Source organism: Sminthopsis crassicaudata, chromosome 2 (genome assembly GCF_048593235.1).
Source record: "Sminthopsis crassicaudata isolate SCR6 chromosome 2, ASM4859323v1, whole genome shotgun sequence".
In the NCBI taxonomy this organism is placed as follows: domain Eukaryota; kingdom Metazoa; phylum Chordata; class Mammalia; order Dasyuromorphia; family Dasyuridae; genus Sminthopsis; species Sminthopsis crassicaudata.
The window spans coordinates 49,489,263-49,509,703 of NC_133618.1; the positions used below are offsets into that span (position 1 = coordinate 49,489,263).

The window sequence follows — 20,441 nt, forward strand, 5'->3', positions numbered from 1 at the left end:
TCAGTCCCTTAGGATGGATGGAGTACAGCTGGGCTGGGGAGCTTGAAGTCATTAAGGACAGCTAGGTACTTCTTTGTAATGGCCTTACTTATCTTGGGTGTCAACTCCCTTTCAGTCATTTTTGTTCCCTTCTTTCTAGTTCAATTATCATTATCCTTGGCAGAAAAAAATAGAACCAAAATAGGAATTGACCACCTCTGCCTTCTCTCAGCTGTCCATACATTGCATTTTACTCACCCTAAGCCATGGGATCTGTAATTTGTATCCTTCTTTATCCACCTTTGATTCAATCTTCTATGTGTGTCTTTTTTAGAAACCTAAATTGGTTAGTTCCCAGCACATCCCAATCATCTCAATAGACAACTCTCCCTTTTCCTCCTCATTGTCATTATTTTTTCTTTGTTTTCTTTGTTTTCAGACTTTCGTTTTTGAGAGTTTCCCAAATCAGCTGGGCTGCTTTGTCCTAGATAGTTCTGAGCCTTTCTTTGAACTTTCTGAAATCTTTTCTGGTAAAAGCTCAGATACATCTCAGTTTATATCAATGTTTCCTCTCTTATCACAAATTCTACAATAGAGTCATCTCTTTTCTGGGAAGTTTCCATCATTTCCATTCCAGAAACCAGTTCCTTGCTGTGGAGATTTACATTCAGAACAGTTCACCTCATTAGTTCTTCCACCTTCTGAAGCACAAAATTATCACGAAGGGTACTCTGCTTTTTTGGCAGAGAGCTGGATTGACAGAGCATCGAAGGCCTTCATCATGACTATGGAGTTTGTCTTTAAAATCTTAAGTCAGTTCTAAGCTTTAACACCTGTATAATGTCCTTGTTTAGCAAGTAATCTATTTCCCCAACTATTCATCTGCTTCCTCTTTTTGTCCAGGTGGTTTGTAGTATTTACCAATGTCAATATTGGTTCTATATCTACCTCTGTTGATCTTCATCCAAACACACTTTGCCATCTTCCCCACCCCCTCCAGTTCCTGAATTTCCTCATATTTCTTAATATACAATATATATACCCCAAGTCTTAACTATTTTATTCCTTCTGGATTGAAGGCCTCATCCTTACAAGACTCAATGATACTTAAAAAGTCCATTTGTCTCCTAGTTTATAATAATAGCTATATAGATAAAATAATAGCTAGTTATTTAACTATATACCTATATAGATAAAAAGCTACACATTATTTTGACCTAAGGAGGCAACCTTGATCTCATAAGTCTCTATTTTATTCTTACAATAACCTTAGGAGGGAGGTGTTATTCCTATTCCCATTGTATAGTTGTGGAAACTGAGGTTAAATGATTGAACAAGAACCTAGTCTCTGAAATTGGATTTGACTCCAGGTCCATTGCCCCTTTTAGTTGCTCCTTGTTTGTTACTCTATAATCTGTACATTTATGTGTGGATAGCTGAAGATAGATTGCTGTCTCCTTTCAGGACACCTGGCTCTGGGGCTAACTAGTTGTGTGACATTGACCAAATCACTTTATTTTTTGGGACTCAGCTTCCTTAAATGTAAAACGAGACAGTGGGGATAGATGACCTCTGAGTTTCTTCCAGCTCCCTGAATCTCTGAAAGGACAGAGTTGGGTTAGGTTAACGTTACTCTGCCCTCACAGGTGTTAGAAAGATCCAGAATTATCCTCGCTAGAAATAACCCTTGGTTCTTTTCCAATAGCATTGATATCTTCCCTGGGTAAAAAATGGTTCCAGTCCAAATGGCTATAAAAAGAGGAAAGCCTTCTCTGCTTGGAGACTGTTGTATGAGACTAGAGGAGGACCTGGGGAGGGGGTGGAGGAAAGGAGGGGAAAAGTTGGAACAGAAAGTTTTGCAAGGATCAATGCTGAAAAATTACCCATGCATATATCTTGTAATAAAAGCTATAATGATAATAAAAAATGTAAAAAAAAAAAAAACTAGAGGAGGAAAATGCAAGGAAGCCTTATAAAGGATTTAGGGGGTCATGCTTATGTATTTTGGGGGTCTGCCTGGGACTTAGTGGAGCTCATGACATGAGAATAATAATAGCTTTCTTCCTTTGCAATTTTAAAATTTGTAAAGTATTTTCTTCACAATACTCTGAACTAAAAAAATTTATCCCTACATAACTGAGATTATATAACTGGGAAACAGACTGATTAAGGTCATTTCTAACATCCCTTTAAGATCTGGTATTCGACTTTCTCAGGTTTCTCTCAGCTCTGGACATCCATTTTCTCAGGTACCTTCCAATTTTAGCTTTCTAATGTTCTAAGGTCTCTTCTAGATCTGATATTCTATTTGAAGTCCCTCTCTGGAGCTCTGTAATCTCTGATCCACATTCTTTGTTTAAAGTCCCTCCTAGCTATGATGTCTTTGTTTTTAGATCCCTTCCAGCTCTAAGACATTATTTTATAAGTTCTAAGGTCCCTTTTAACTAGAGCATTCTATTCTTCCCACTAGCATTAATCTTCTATGTTCTAAGGTCCCTTCTACCTCTGATATTGTATATTCTAATCCCTTCTAGTCTAACATTCTATGTTCTAACATTCTATCTAACCCTTTCTACCTTGGACATTGTATATTCTAAGGTCCCTTCCAGTTCTGACATTCCATGTTCTAACGTCCCTCCCATCTCTGATATTTCGACATTCTAAGTCCCTTCCAGCTCTGACATTTAGTGGATCGATAGGATGGAACCATTAGCAAAGAAATGTCACAGGATGAATTCATTTCCCCCCGGATCCAAGGTTTTCTGGCTTCTCTAGAATCAAAGAATCGAATGCTGCAATCGCTATTCCACCATTTCAAAACAATCCCCCTTCTCCCAACCCACAACAAAATGGAGGGTCTTTTTAAAAAGCTCCAAAGGGTTAATTCCAGAAACTTCCTTCACTCTGGGGGATGATTTAAACCAGTTTCCAGACAGACAGAAAGCTGCTGTCATCCATCACATTAACAGCCAGATCATTGTGTTTTAAAGTGTCGGTAATTGCAGCAATACAGAGACTAAGGAGAAGATAAAAAAGCTGGGGAAGATGGAAATGCTGAGAGGAGACTGTCATGTCCTCCCCTCCCCCATAGCCTCTCTCCCTCAGCCTCCATCCTCCTCCCTCCCACCCCCACCCTCTCCCCTTGTCTCCCTCTTCACAGTCAAGAAGGAAGCTAACCCAAACAGAAGTCATTACATTCCCTAAAGCTCTCCTCTGTCCCTTCTTTGTGATGGAGAAGCTGCCTCAAACCTCATTAGCAAAAAAAACAAAAAACAAACAAACAAAAAAAAAAAAAAAACCCAGGAACTAAGAAAAGGGCCCAATTCAGGTGGGGACACAGCTCATTGATTTGCCTTTTTGATACAGACAGGAACTGGGCTTATGATTTCCTTCGTTAAGGGGAGGTCCCTTCTCCCAAAGCAAAGCAACCCCTGAGCCACTTGTGATTCGTCTGAGGTCACCTAGCCAGTGACTGTCAGAAGTGGGGTTTGAATGAAGGCTTTCCTCGCTCTGCCGGCTCTCTAACCATTGTACCACACGCTGCTTTTCGTGTTCTACGACAGCTGAAATTAATATGCCATTTTAATTACTCTACATTGTCTCTTCAGACACTTGTAACAATCTTGTGAAGGTGCTAGGGGGTGGCTGGTATCATGTCCATTTTATGGATATGGAAACTGAGGCTTAGAGTCATTAATGAGGTTATAAACTAGTGATTGAGCCAGGATGCAAACCCAAGTGTTCCAAATTCAATGCTCGAGAAACAGTCACTCCCATCACCACTTCTCCAGGGAGAATGAAGCCTTCCATCTTGTCTTTGCCTGTCAGCATCTTAGAAAATAGCTGAGGTCTTCAAAAATTCCCACTTTCTTTTTCTCCTTCCATCACATTTATTTCTTAATAAGTATTAACAAACAATTCTTCATAATTAAACAAATTTCACAGGATGTTGGAATTAGCTAAATTTCTCAATGAACAAATTGGGAATTAAGGCTCAAAGAAGAAAAAAAACTGACTTGCCCAGGGTCACAGAGCCTGGATTAAAACTAATTCTCCTGACTTCAGTCCAGGGCTCTTAGGTGTTCTAAGTCTCATGTTAGGAGGCTTTGACAACAGAGCCCACAAACATTTATTAAGCATCTACTGTATACTAAGCAGTGTGCTAGGTGCTGAGGCAAAAGTGAAATGGTCCCTCCCTTCATAGAGCCCACAATCTAGCCTGGACAATCCCTGGGAAGGATACACTGAACCCACTTGGCACCAGCTAAGAAGAGATTGTCTGAGCACTTAGATCTCAGAAACTGGCAAACACTATTGGCAGGACCTGTTTTCTCATTTTGTGGATTGTTACAATTTAAGAAAATGACAGAGAAAATCTTAAAAATGCAGATTAAGTTTAAAACTGAATTGAGTTTACACGTTTGGGGTGAGGGAAGCTGGTTGTTAAATATTTATCAGCACAAACACACCCTGTCTTTCCTTGAATTGTATAGACTTGGTTCTTTGGGAGGAAGAGAAGAAATGTTGAGGACAAAAGAGATCAATAAATATTTCCCCTCTTAAATATAGTGTTGAATTGAGACTCAAAGAAACTGAGATCAGATTTTTGTTTGTCTATTTATCAACTGTGTGACCTGGGAAAAGAGTCCAATTTCTTCATCTAAAATATAAGGGGGCTGGGGACCCATGATCTTTAAGGTTCCTTCCAGCTCTCAATCCTGTTGAAAAATTACTAAGGTAGAGATCATCTATAAATAGAAAAATGCCCATCTGACTACCTCCTCCTCTTTCTTCCTAATCTCCCTCTCCATCCTCAAATTTTGTTCTCCCTTCCTTAATGATTTTGCTTTCATATCTCAACTCCTCTGACAAGCCTGTCATTTCTAAAGATTTTAGGATTATTTTAAGTCAGAAGGGATCTTATAGATGATAAATTTCAACCCTGTCATTTCACAGATGAGGAAATTGGGTATGAGGAAGGGAGGGAGGGAGAAAAGAAGGAAGGAAGGAAGAGAGAGAGGGAGGAAAGAAAAAGAGAAAGGAAAAAAGGAACAAAGGAAGGAAATAAAAGCAAGAGAGAAAAGAAGAGAGGAGAGGAGAGGAGAGGAGAGGGGAGGAGAGGAGAGGGGAGGAGAGGAGAGGAGAGGAAAGTTATTAAGTTCATACTAAGTGCCAAATCCTTTGCTCAGCACTTTACAAATAACTCATTTGACATAATAGAGGGGAAGTGACTTTGCTGAAACAGAGTAGGTAGCAAGTGATTGAGGCAGGATTCAAACTCAGGACCTGTGCCCATTGATGCAACAAGATGCATTCCACTATACCCTGTTTATCTTGTTACCTACCTCACATTAAGGTCCAAGCATTCTCCATTGGGGTTTCTCATTCCCAGATACTTTAACACTAATCACCTGAACCACCTACCTACCACCCTCTCCTTCTGGGTTTGCCATGTACATAGAAACCATCAGTCCTTCAGTCTGCAGAAGATCTTTCCTCAGGACCTCCATTATGTCCAGCCTTGCATTGTTACTGAGGTCTTTGCAGGAGAAAGATAAGACCAGGACCTTGTTCCCAGAGAGCTTATACTCCACCAGTGAAGATCAGAATAAAGTGAGGAAGCAGAGAATGATTCAGTATGAACCTGAGTGATCCCAACTCAAAATGCATTGAGGATTCAGAGGAGGGAAAGGGCTGAATACTTTGGAGTTACCAAGTCTCCCTGGGAAAAATGGATGGATGTGCAAAGTCTTAACAGAGTAACTGCCAAAATTGAAAAGCAGATCGGAACACGGTCTTTAGGAACTAGAGGGAACTTCCCTGTCAGTATCCTCAAAGCTGTTTACAGAGCATTGAAGAGTTTTCGGGGCACTTGTGGACCTAATTCATTTTAATCCTGAATACATCTATCTTCTAGTCTCATCTCCTTTTTATAGATGAGGTAACTGAGGTTCGCAGAGGTTAAGACTAGCCTATGGTCACATAGCTAGACAGGATTTGATTCCAAGAGCTCTCCTTCAATTCTCTTTCTACAATAGAATGTCAGAGCTAGAAAGTCTTGTGATAGAGAACATCAAAACAGGAAGGGAAAAGAGACAAGGAAGGAAAGGAAATAAGCTTTTATTAAGGGCCTACTAAGTGCCAGGCACCATATCAGAAGTAGCTGCTATTATCACCCCCACTTATTTTGGGTGATAATACTACAATTATAATAATTAATTGATAATTATTATTTACAATTGGAGAAACTGAGGCAGTCATCGATGAAATGATTTGCCTTAAGTCACTCAGCTAGTAAATGTCTCATTCAGGATTTGAACTCAGGTCTTCCTGCCTCTTCCAGTGATCTATCAATTCTAAGAGCAGAAAATAACAGGGTTTGAAAGGATCTTAGGGCTCATGTAGTCCAACACCCTCACTTTGTAGATAGGAAACCCAAGACCCAAAGGAGCAGAGTTATTTACTCAGGGTCATGCACTAGTTGGAAGCAGGACCAGGGCTAGAATCCAGGGCTCGAGGCTTCCAGCCCAAGTGACCTTTCACTCCACCATGATGGTAAATCATGCATCTAAGCAGCCTTCACCTTTGAGTGGCGTGTAACATGAGATATATATCTCCATGAATAGAAAGCAGGCAGGTTTCAAATTATTAAAATTCATATGAGCAGTCAAACCAAAACAAACACAAATGTTTATTTTCCCAGTAGTAAATTATGGCTTCAATAGGAGGAAATTGCAGTCCATGGGCACTGAATAGCAATGAAACACACATCACCATCAAATGTACACACACATGTAAAGAAAGCATAAAGCTCCTTATCTTATAAAGCTCAATTCTCCCCCTCCCCATTCAGGTTTCTAATCCAACTTGCCCAGTTTTCCCACTTGAGCCAGTCTCCCAAACACACCATGTGGGTTTCACACAATTATATAATTGGACAGTTGCAAGGGATCTCAGATAACAGCTAGTCCAATCATACCTGGACAAACATCCTCTCTGTAACAGGATGGACAACTGCTCATCTAGCCTTTGGTCCCTAATGAGAGGCACATATTACCTCCTGCAATGGGGGCAGGAAATATAATCCATTCTTCTTTTGGACAGTTCTCTTTGGGTTTTTTGGTTTTGCATTTTTTAAAATAAAGTTTGTAATCCAATTGACACACAAAACAAAACTGCACTAAGAAAAAAAAACAGTTCCATAAATTAATAAGTGCTAGAGGAGGGGATAGGGAAGAATAAGTCTCTTTGTACAAGTCAGACAGCTCTCATTATTAGGAGGCTTGAGGTTGGTTTTTTCCCTTATGGTTGCGTCATTCCAGCCATGTCTAACTCTTTGTGATCCCTTTGGGTTTTCTTGGCTAAGATACTGGAGTAGTTTGCCATTTCCTTTTTCCAGCTCATTTTACAAATGAGGAAAACTGAGGTAAATAAGGTTATGTGACAAGTCCAAACACAGCTGATAAGTGTCTGAAGCCAGATTTGAATTCATGAGGATGTCTTGATTCCAAATGCTCTGTCCATGAATCATCCAGTGGCCCCTTGCATCAAGCTTGAATCAGTCTCTTGGCAACTTCTACCCATTGCTCCTAGTTTTGTCCTCTGGGGTCAAACATGTGATTACTCTTCAAACATTTAAAGATTATATCTCCTTTTTTCCCAGTTAAATATATTCAGTCCTCATAAACTGTTGCCATGTTCTCAAGTCTCTTCACTACCTTGATTTGTATCTCTTGTAGATACTGTCTGGCTTAATGATATTCTTCCTGAAATGTAATGCCCACAACTGGACACAATACTCCAGATATGGGACAACAGGACAGGGAACATTAGGCTCATCATTTTCTTCTTCCTTGCATCAGCTTTCTTGACTGATATCTCACAATGTTCTTGAGTTTTTAAGCCCTGGTTCTTTTTCAGAAAAATGTGTCTAGTTTCTCCTCCTCCATCTTAGACTGGTTATGAGTGGGCCATCTCTGCCTTTATCCAAGTCATTGAGAAGAATACGAACTAGCAAAGAGCCATGCATAGATTCGTTAAATCACTACACTGTCAGAAGGTCAACTAAGCATTCAGTACCTACTATGTGCTAGTACAAAGTGCTGGAGCCATCAAACCATTAGAATGCTCTTCCAGTTTGGCCATCCAACCAATTCCAAATCCACATATCTGTATGATTTACTGGTCCATATATCTTGATCTTTTCCAGAAGAGTTGCATTAGAGACTGTCAAATTCTTTGCTAAGCTCTTACTAAATTGTATCTACAATATTTCCTTCATCTTCTTCTTATTCGGTAGTTTTCCATCACATTCACATCTTCATGACCCTATTTGGGATTTTCTTGGCAAAGATACTGGAGAGGTTTTGCCATTTCCTTCTCCAATTCATTTTATAGTTGAGGAAACTGACTTACCCAGAATCATTTTTCCTATCTACCAGTCTAGTTTCCAAAAAGGAAGAAAGGAGATGAGTTTTTTTTGTTTCCCACTGTGGTTTGTTCTTCTTAGTGCCTTCCAGGCTTCTCTTTCCCTTTCCATATCTTTCCATCTTTCAAAGTCCAGCTCATGTTTCACCTCCTCCTTGAAGCCTTCCCTGCTCATATGGGTAATCTCTCTCTCCTTGAATTCCAATCATCGGTACTAATTATCGAACAATCGTTTAATTTACCAACAACCTATACCAATCATTAGATATTTTTCATTGGATCATAGTATCCAGAGACAGAAGTGACTCTAGCAGTCATCGAGTCTTCTTCCATTTTGCAGATGAGAATGCTGAGGCCTTCAGAAGCCAGATCACACAATCACAAACTAAGATAGGTACCTTGGATGCCATTGAGTCCAAACTCTGTCTCACTGAGGTTCTCTTTTATGATGTTCCTGACAAATAATCATTTCAGTTCCATTTGAAAATCTCCATTAATGGTGAAGTCACAATCGTTTTTGAAGGCTAAATTTTATATTCTTTTCATAACAGTTAATCATTTCATATATACCTGGCAAATCTTCCCATTTAGACGGAGCTGAAGGAGATGGAAAAGAGAAGGATAAAACTTTATAATTCTTGGTGTCTTCCAAATCATCAAGTTGGTACACAGTAGGTGGGCAGTTAATGAAATCCTTTAACAAATATTTGAGTGCCTATGATGTCCGAAGCTCTTAGGATTTCATTTTTACAGACATGATGGTTTTGACAAAGGACTTGAGGCTTTGATGTAGCTTCTGCACCTGCCGGGCAGTTTGGGATTGTGTTCATCTCTGACCACCACATCTGAGCACTTTCATCTCCACTCCCTTCATCTTCTCACTCAGTATAATCAGTACTGAGAAAATGCAATTCAATATTTCAATTCAAAAGATATTTAACTATCTGCTAAGCATCTGGCTTTGTACCAGACAATGGGGTTACAAAGACAAATTAGTCTCTGCCCTCAGAGAGCTTACATTCTACTGAAGGAAAAGAACATAATATTACAAAATAAATAGAGAAACACAGGTGTAGACAGGTAATGTCAGAGGGGAGGGAGAGTACTGATAATTGACTAATTGGGATGAAGTGAGGGAGGTCATAAAGGGTATCATATAAGTATTTGAGCTGAATCTAGAAGGGAACTAAGAATTCCAAGAAATAAAGAGGAGAATGGTGAAAAAATGAGGGGCTGGACCAAATCATCTCTCAGGACAAGTCACTTTTCACCTGCCTCAGTTTCTTCATCTATAACATGAAAGAGTTAACTCTAGAAGACCTCTAAACTCTTTCTTAACTCTGAGTCTATTCCATGATTGAAGTTTTGTTTGCTTGTTTTTTTATCCATTTGACAAGTATGTAAGTTAAGAACTGAGTCAAAGAGATCTTGGTTGGCACTGGCCCAGTTAAAAAGTAAATTAAAGTGGAATTGGGAGAGATCCTCTAGAATAAATAATCTGACATCAGGATATTTGAGTTCAAATCTCAGTTCTGACACTTATCAGAAAGCCACTTAACTCCACCCCCTCCCCCCAGGATCAGTTTTCCCATCTGTAAACTATGGATAAAAATATTTGCATTATTCTCTTCAAAGCATTGTTGTAAGGAAATACTCAATCTTAAAAGTATAATAGAAACGTGAGTTATTAACAACACATAAACCTTTCACTCTCTCTCCCTCTCCTCGTGCTGTTTTCCCGGGAATTCATGTGTCCCTGGCAGTATGATGAGTGGGTTTGCTTGAGGCAGATGGCTGTGTCTGGGTAGCCAGAGGAGGCAAAGAGCAGGAGCAGGATGTAGGATGGGAAGAGCCAGGCAGAGAAGGGGGATGCTCTGGGCTGAGCAGATACACATTTTTCCAGCTGAATAAGTCTCCAGACACGGGGCCCAGGATTTCAGAAAATTCAGCCAAGAGGAGTCTTAAGCTATGTCTCCTTCTTCCCAGCAGGATTACTGCACGCCATGTTCTCTCTCCTGCTTAGATCTTGCCAAAAGGAGTCTTTCCAGGATTGTGGGTGGGTTGTATTTTCTTTATCTGTTTGTTTGGAGGAAAGATGGTTTTCTTTTGCTGAGGTGTGCTGGTGGAGCTGGCTGCGGGATCACAGGAAGCCTCCAGAATGGACAGCGTTCATCTGGGCACTTGACAGGCTTCATTGTGGTTCTCAGGCACTGTCGATAACTAACTGTCAGTGGTGGGTGACACATGTGGGGTTGGATATCAATCGATCCCCCCCAAGTCATTCACTGTTCTCTGGCTGATAAATAGATCTCTCCCTCTCTCTCTGCCTGTCTCTGTGTGTGTGTGTGTCTCTCTCTCTCTGAGTCTCTGTGTGTGTGTGTCTCTTTCTTTGTCTCTGTCTCTGTCTGTCTGTCTCTGTCTCTCCTTCCTTCCCTCCCTGTCTCACTCTTTCTCTCTCTGTCTCTCTCTGCCTGTTTCTCTCTCTTCTTTCTGTCTCTTTGTCTTTCCCTCTCTCTGTCTCTCTTTCTCCCCTACGCTCCCAGCCCACAGGGATGCACAGACATGTCCTCATGGCAAATACTCCTGGAACTAACTAAAACCCCCACACTGACTTCCTTTATAATCTCTTGCAAGTATCATGGCTATGAAAAGCTCTCCCCAAGACTACTCGTAATAAATAAAACTTGAGTTGGGACCAAGGGATATTTAATTAGTAGAAGAGTTGAAATGATTTTGTACCATAGATTTATCATATGTGTATACAAATTATATATATATAAAACACTAACACATAGCTATACATACACTTGCATTTTGGACACATAAAGCATTTTAATGAATGTGTATATATGTACATGAGTGCATAGATATGTGTATATACATACGTAGACACAACATGCACATGCATATATATGTGCAATGTGGACAATGTACATATGCATATATAACACACATACATATACACACATATACATCTATAATATATATATATATATACACACACACATCCATAATATACATCCACATATACATCCATAGGCATATGCATATACACATACACATACATGCACATTTTAGGCCCAGAACAGAAAGTTCTTGTGGACAAAGTCCTACCCAGTTGTTCAAGGCTAGAAACAATATGATTTCCTGAGTGGGAATATCACTAAGGAGGACGTCTTGGCATTTGCATTACTCCTGTCCCCTAAGGACCATGGGACGGTTCCATCTTACTGGTAGCTGACTGATCTCCTCATTCCAATGTGAACTCCTTGAGAATAAAGTCTGTCCCTTTCCCATGTGTCTCCTCAGCATGTAGCACGGTGATTTACTTGCACTGAATAAGTGCTATTGATTTTTTTAGCCCCTGTGATAGGGGCTGGAGAACCAACTTTGGAGTCAAAACCATCTGGGAGTCAAGTTGTTCCCCAGCGTACCTCATTGTGTGACCAAAGACAAGGCATTTCACCTCCCAATGTCCCAAACTTACAAGGAGCCGCAGAGCTCAGTCAGGTAGAGGGAGTTTCAACACTGGGAGGTCCCCCTCCGGATGAAATCACAGATCTAGCCCCAGATGTAAAGTCTCTACAACCTGGTGTATCAGTTAATTACACACAGGGATTCTTCAGCATTTGCTGTGAGGAATATTCCATTCAGCCATGTCTGGCTGATGTCATACCAAGTTCCCAAAGAACCCCACCATTATGTTTCTTTCTTGACAGGTAGCAAAAAGCCATTGAAGCAGCTTCTGGGATGGGGAATTGTGTTCCAGGGGGCTGAATTCTGACTGTCAGTTAAGTGGTGTGCCATATGTCATTGTCATCAGGGATGAAATAGGTTTGTGGAGGTTGACCTGGGCAGTTAACTACCATGAGCATCATTGTTTCAATAGGAAAATATGACAATTTGCAAAGGAATTTTTGAAAGATCATTCACAATATTCGTTCTCCCACCTTCCTGCATTTGCATTAGCAATCCTCCTATGTCTTCTATGTCTAGAATACTCTCCCTCCTTATTTCCATTCCTCAGAAGTCAAACCATCTGCAAAGTCCAGCTCAAATGTCTCCTCCTCCAAGAAGTCTTTGCCATTGCCTCTGTTGTGAGGGAATTTGTCACCTCATCTTAGTTTGTGCATGTGTGTGTATAATACATAATAATGTTTATATATTATATACAATATATTATATGCATGTGTATATACATATATTATACATTATATATAATATACTATAAATTATATATAACTATTATGTATATAACATTTACATAACTGCATATACCTTGCTTTTTCTCAAATTGAGGGTCAGAGACTATATCATTTCAATCTTTGTATTGCCAGCACATAGTAGCACATAGAAAGTAATTACAAAATCTGTGTTTAACTGAATTGCACACAACTCCTCTGTAAATCAATTATGCTATTTTGAAAGAGAACACTCCAGAGTTCTTCTGATTCCAAGGCCTTTCCATTCCATTATGGGGCCTCCCATAAATAGATAATAAATCCTCAAGGTCAGGGTTTATGCTATACTAGGTGTGGGGTCTGCTGGTAAATGTTTAACAACTGACTCTTCAGGGAGAAAATGTGTGCATATTGCAATTTTAAATTTAATTGGCATTTTTAACATTTTCTTTAACACTTTTCCTGAGTCTAAACAATCAACCAAATCTAAACAAACAAAACAATAAATCAAGCCTTGATTTGTATCATTTGCCAATTCCCAAGGTATAAACAATCATATTGAAAATTTAACAATAGGATTTCCCAAGCAAGTTAGGGCTGATTCCAGCAGACTCCTGTATCACTGTGCCCAGTATAGTTCTGAGCACATTTAAGGCATTTAATAGATAACTAATTAATCAATAATTTGCCATCAAATCTCAAAGAATCCTAATTTTTTAATTAATAGAATTCTGTTTAATTATTTTTTTTTCATCAATTTCAGATTGATCATAAAACCTTATGGTTGGAAATAAAAGTGAAACCCTTTAGTTCACTTTTCTGTATGTTTTATACACAGCCTTTTAGACAAAGGACTATAGACAGAGCTGGAGGGAGGGACCATCCTTCGATGATGTCTGGATTTTTCATGAGCTATCATTCTTTATGTTTGTTACTATCCAGCACTGGGAATCGAGAGTGTATAGTCTAGGAGTAGAGATTGCATGCATGCTGACCCTGGACCAAATCTCTGGAAGCTGCTTTTAAAAATCTCTAATCACAAACAGCATCCCCCCCATCATTTCCTCCCTTTCCATAAAAGCAGGATGCAGGGGTGGGAGGAGGGAAAGCTTGGGAGAGTAGAAATACTACTGGTCTCAGAATCAGGAGACAGGGTTAGACTCAGCTCTGCTAATGACTCACTGTGTAACCTCAAAAAAGTCATATTAGCATAAATCTGGGGCTAGAGGAGATCTCACATTGTTTTGTCCAACTTCTACATTTTACAGATGAGGAAGAACTGAGGCTATATAACTAGTGAATTTCCACAAGATTCAAACCCAGGAACACCCCAGAATTTGTCATAGAGTGTCAAACAAATGTGCAAGGAGCCTCCTTAAGTTACCCAAATCATGAAGGCACCGATGGATCACATGAGCCATCCAATGCCTATCCCTTACTCTCACCACATAGTAAGCCCATCTGATCTTCTCATCATAATCTTTCCCCAAAATATTTCATTGATATATGCTTTATGCTGTTTCTCCTTGATAAGATGTTGCTTTTTTAATATGTTGCATCCCATTCATACTCACTCTGCACCTCTCCACTGCCTTTTTAATGACTGTTACTTTCAATTCTTTGGAGACTACAGTGATCCCTGACCTACAATTACAAAGGTCCCTGATTTTTTATTTTAGACTATATATATCTAGAGCACTTAAAAGGAGATCAGTAAAGATGGCGGAGTAGGAAATTCCCTTACAACTATTCCAACAAAGATCTAAAAAGGACACCAGACTGAGTTGTGATGAGTAAGTCTAAGGAGAAACCAGAGTGGGTCACTTTTTTTCCTAACCTGATTCACTCCATAGGCAAGTAACCATGGCAGGAAAGGATACCCCAGCAGTGTAGTTGACCTATCCCCCAAAGCAGGATTGTGAAAGTCTGAGTTCAGCTCAGGGCCGGGTTTGAACTTTTCTCATACATGATATATGAATAGGGAGGCAGACTTGTCGCTCTGAACCTACAGAGACTTCCCATTATCTGACTGGACTGGGGTCAGCAACTATTGACGAGAGCTGCTGCAGTCTATTGGAGCTCCATCCAGGGGCAAGTCTAAAACTGTGCTTCCTGGACCAAAATTAGAATCCTGAAGCCTAGAAAGTCCAGGAAGACAACATGGTCCCCAGGAACACAGAGGCAAAGCCAAAGATTTGACTCTGTCATCTTGAAAAATATGGCACCTAATACTTGAAGAATGTCACTGAAGTATCCCAAATAATACAGACCAAGAGCATATAAGGCAATGAATTTTCTTCCAGAAACACAGAGCCTGGCTCTATCCAAATTTCCAAGCAGAGAAAGGAGATTGGAAGAATGGATAATTTTTAAAACGATTCCCCATTAAGGTACCAGGAATGTCCAAGACACAAACATAGAAGACCACCATAACATACCAAACCCTCCGCCCACAAAGTCTCTATAGCAATTTAGGATTGTTAAAACACTTTGTTCTTAATCACTGATTAGTACAAGTATTACCACCATTTTATAAATGAGAAAACTGGGGCTCAAGGAAGGGAAATTTTGGCTTACCAATAGTCACCTAGTAGGAATTGTTGGAGCCAGGTGTCCTGGTTTCAAGTTTAATGTTTTTTTCCATTTCACCACATTTCCTCTTTTGTGCAGAGACATTCTAGGTATTTACTAAAAATTTGGTTTTTTTAAGGCTCTCAATTGATTGGACAAGGCAGGCTGAATAATCTTATTTTTTAAAAGCACAGGTTTCTTAGCTCTTTTATTAATAGTATTCCCCAGCACTTAACACAGTGCATCACACATAGTAGGTGCTTAATTAATGTTTATTGGATTGGATTATTGGAGATGGACAAGATAATCTTGTACATACAAAATGGAGTCCTCTAAATAACTTATAAGAAATAGTCTAAACACAGGGCAGTCAATGGAGTCTGTGATATTAAGGGTCAAGTTGTGTCAAAAACACAACAAACAAAAAACCCACAAAAAATTCAAAGTATACTACATGCAGAGCACTCTATTATAAGATGGAAGAGATATGGCTAGATGGTACAAGGGTTAGCGTTCTGGGTCTGGAGTCAAGAATATGTGAGTTCAAATCTGCTCTTACACACTTACTAGTTTTGTGACCTGGATGAGTCTGCTTCAGTTTCCTCTACTGTAAAATAGGGATAACAAAAGCACCTACTTCTCAGGGTTATTATGAGGCTCAATGAGATAATAATTATAAAGTGTTTTGCTGGCATGTGGTAAGTTATATATAAATGTTTATTATTGTTATTATTAATTTCTCTACTGAAAAATAGGAATTACAATCACCCCTACCTCCCAGGGTTATTGTGAAGTTCAAATGAGATAAAATTCAAATGAATAAAATAAACTGAAATTGTAAAGTGTTTAACACAATGCCTGGTACCTAATAGGTGATTTATAAATGCTAGTTATTCTTGTTAGTATATAAGGCATAGTTCCTACCCTCAGGGAGCTCACAATATAATAGGATAGGGAAAACACAAATACAAATAACCATAATGTACCATCAACAAGCATTTATTAAGCACCTACTAGATGCCAGACATTATGGGCAGTGATGAGAAGACAAAAATAAAAAATAAAAGATTCTCTGCTCATTTTTATGCTCCCAACAGCTATTACTATTTCCATTTTACAGTTGACTAAATTAGGCAGACAGAGGTTATGTGACTTGTCTAGTTTCACACAATTTGAAAATGTCTCAGATCTTCCCAACTCTGGACCCAGAGATTTTATCTAACCTATTCACATTAGAATGTGAACTTCTTAAGAATATTTGGGTCTGCAACACTTAGTATAGTGTTTTGTTCAAAGTGAGTACTTAATAAATGCTTTAACAATTCATCAATTTTTTTCTCTGGTTTACTGTATGACTCTGGGTACATCTCAAGCTTTCTGGCCTCAGTTTCCTCATCTATAAAATGAGATGATTGAGTTAGAGTACCCTGAACTCTAGATTGCATGATCCTAACATCTAATAAGTTTCCCAGTAGCACACACACTCCATACTCCCCTTAGAGAGACCTGACATCATATCCATGTTATATATATGTCACATATCACATATACATAATTACAGGCCAGTCCTGGTTTTAGGGGAAACATCTTTAATCTCCATAGTGCTTAGCAATCATTCCCATCCACAGTTATTTAACATATATTTTAACAATTGTTTTGACTAGTGACTCCTCAGATTTCATAAGGACTTAACAGGTCCACATCATAGGAACATGGAGATAGGAGTGAGAAGGGGAGGAGACAGAGAGGAGATAGACACAGAGACAGAGAAAGATGGAGAGAAAGAGATGGAGAAGGAGGAGGAAGAGGAGGAAAAAGAGGAGGAGAGGAGGAGGAGGAAGAGGAAAAGAAAGAGGAAGAAAAGGAGGAGGAGGAAGAGAAGGAGGAGATACAGAAGAAGGAGATGGAAGAAGAGGAGGAGAGGAGAAAGATGAGGAGGAAGAGGAGAAGAAAAGAGAAAAAAGGAGAGAGATACAGGGAGCACAAAAAAGAGGGGGGGATGGAAGAAGAAAGAGAGGGAAAAAAAGAAAGAGAGAGAGTGTGAGAGAGAGAAAATGCACCATGAATTTTATATTTTGTGCAGTCAGGATCATGTCCTGCAACTTTGCTCATTCTCCTAGACTAGAATCCCAGAGTTCTACCTTCCCTATGTAGACAGAACCTATTTCCATAACCCTAACCCATGGATTACATTCTTAGTCAGGTAACAATAAGTTGTTTGTTGAATGGTGGTGTAATGGAGAGACACACAAACCCTGGAGTCAGGCAAGCTAACTTGGATCTGAGGTCTGCCTCTGACACCAATTACCCACGTGACCATGAACAATGCATTTTACCTCTCTGAACCCAATCTCTTCATCTATTAAAGTGGTTATCACACTTACCTCCCTCATAGGAGTCTAAATTTAAAAGCAGAAGAATCATTAGAGACCATCTAGTTCAATCACCGCACTTTACAGACAGGGAAACTAAGGCCAGGAACAGTTAAAGGATTTGTCCAAGATCGCACAAGTGCCACACATGTGGCACATGCCAAGCATTTTGATGAAGCTTCTAAGGGAGTGGTAATTTGCCAAGGATATGGCACTTGGATACAGCTGGAAGTGAAGAAGGGGCAAGACATTCAACAACCCCATTTTCCCACTCTGCCTCCACACAGCTGCCAAAATAATTTTTCTAAATCACAAGATTGATCATGTTAACCCATTCTTACTCAATATATTTCAGTGGCTCTCTGTTGCTTTGGGGTCCAAATGCAACTTCCTCTGTTTGACATTTAAAACAACTTGTCCCATTCTACTTTTTTCAATCTATTACACATAACCACTGTCCAACTATTCTACAGTTTAGTCAAACTAATTTTCCTGACACATGTCATACATGGCTGTCCACTTCTGATCTTGGTGCACAAATGGTTTTCTAGAGCTCCTCCACTTCCGAAAATCCTTGATCTTCTTCAAGACTCAGCCTTTCTCTGTCCACCCAGCTGCTAGTGTTGCCTCTTCACCAATATTACCTTGTATCTGATTTGTATGTGATACATACATACATACACACACACACACACACACACACACATTTTCTCTTGCCCATTTGAATGTAAGCTTTTTGAGGGCAAAGACTATCTCACTAGTCTTTGTATTTTCAGCATCCACTATAGTATCTGTTACATAGTAGATGTATAATCAGTGTTTTCTTGCTTATCTGGTTACCCAAGGTGCTACAAGTAGATAGTGACAGAGCTGGGATCTGCCCACCAGGTTCTTTGATTCCAAATCTAGCCTTCCTTCTCCTGAACCATGTACATATTTGCTTACTTTGTCTCTCAGTGATCAATGGTTCCAATTTCTTTCTCTTTTTTGAGGCAGGAGGAGGAAGAGGAGGAGGTGGAGAAGAAGAGAAAAAAGGAGAGAGAGAGAGAGAGAGAGAGAGAGAGAGAGAGAGAGAGAGAGAGAGAGAGAGACAGAGACAGAGAGACAGAGACAGAGACAGAGACAGAGACAGAGACAGAGAGACAGAGAGAGACAGAGAAAGAGACAGAGAGACAGAGAGAAAGAGAGAGAGAGACAGAGAGACAGAGAGAGACAGAGACAGAGAGAGACAGAGAGACAGAGAGAGACAGAGACAGAGAGAGACAGAGAGAGAGACAGAGAGAGAGAGACAGAGAGAGAGACAGAGAGAGACAGAGAGACAGAGAGAGAGACAGAGAGAAAGAGACAGAGACAGAGAGACACAGAGAGACAGAGAGACAGAGACAGAGAGACACACACAGAGAGAGAGTGTGTTAAGGGACTTGCCCAGGGTCACATAGCTAAAAAGTGTTAAGTGTCTAGAGTACAGATTTGAACTCAAGGCCTCCCAACTTCAAGGCTGGTGCTCTATCCACTGCACCACCTAGCACCATGAGACCAGTGATGGAAATATGTTTATTCTCAAAAAAATCGGCCCATGAAGGTGAAGCCACTTATTCTGGGTAGTGCCAGGACAGGAAAAGCACCCAGAGCTTCTGCCCCTGAATTTCATGTGCTTCCCATTGCACAGATACCCTCAGACCAATGTGCGGTAGTGGAGAGAACAATAGGTAAGGGGACCATTGGTGGAGTAGGACGGTCCCACCCTGAGAAAATGACACAGATCTACCTCATGTGTCCAGGACTTTACTAACGTGACCCATTACCTCTCAGGAAGATCCTTAAGGGAAGAGATGGTGTTACAGCCTTCCTGGGTATCCCTCTCCATCCTCTAGGGCAGGGCTAGTAGACATCTGGTAAACACCTGTTGAAATGAATTGAATTGAATGGGATATATGGTATCTTTACTGAGTCTTTCTTTTAACCCACCTTCTAGGAATCAGAATGTCACCAAGCCCCCCTTAAAGGTCTTTGGCTAGTTGGAAATCAAGGAGGATTGTGGTCAGGAATTTTAAACACACCGAGGAGAACAGTTGATTGATGGCCCTTTGGAAACAACATATAGTCAATTTCCTCTGTCAAAACAAATGTTTCTCCTCTCTGTGCTTCAGCCAAGGAGGAACAGTTCTGTTTTCTGGCAGGGCCAAAGGAGTGCAAACGGCAGGGATAAGTAAATGGATCCTGATGGGTCAGATCTGTGAGGAAGAGGCTGATGATAACTCACTCCTGGATGTGCAGGGACGCTAGTTATCAGCCTCTGCTTTCAGAGAGATAACTGCCCTATCAGCAGAGCCATTCCCTGTATCTGCTGGGCTGAGCTAGACAGCTTGCCTTTGGTTAAATCTTTGGATCAAAGCTTTGCCTCCTCCTCCTTCACAGGGGCTAGACAGGAAGACAGTGGCCCTGTTTCTATGGCCGAAGGGATGAATCATAGAATGCTGAGCTGCAAAGGGGATCTTAGAAATCACCAAAGTCAAGGTCATACCAGTGGGGGCGGTTTCCTAAGTAACCTCAATATAACCGCTTCCATCCCTCCTCCCCATGTTTGAAAGGGAAAACTCATCACACTGACAGCACAAGCAATGCATACTGATCTGTCACATCAAGATTTCTCCGCTAGTGTCCTATCTCCCCTCCTGGAGACAACCCATTCCCTAGAGGTTTGTTACTCAGTCATTTCAGTCCTGTCTGACTCTTAATAACTCCATTTGGGGTTTTCTTGGCAAAGACACCGGACTAGTTTGCCATTTCCTTCTCCAGCTCTTTTCACAGATGGGAAAACTGAGGCAAACACGGTTTAAGTGACTTGCCCACGGTCATACAACTAGTAAGTGTCTGAGACCAAATTTGAATTCAGAAAGCCACACCTCTA

At 40.2% G+C, this 20,441-nt stretch overlaps 1 protein-coding gene across 4 annotated transcripts in view; it reads left to right on the forward strand.

Annotated features, from left to right (window-relative positions):
• Positions 1 to 20,441, forward strand: part of CBFA2T3 (CBFA2/RUNX1 partner transcriptional co-repressor 3) — a 192,039-nt gene that overhangs the window by 48,414 nt on the left and 123,184 nt on the right. The window lies entirely within an intron of this gene.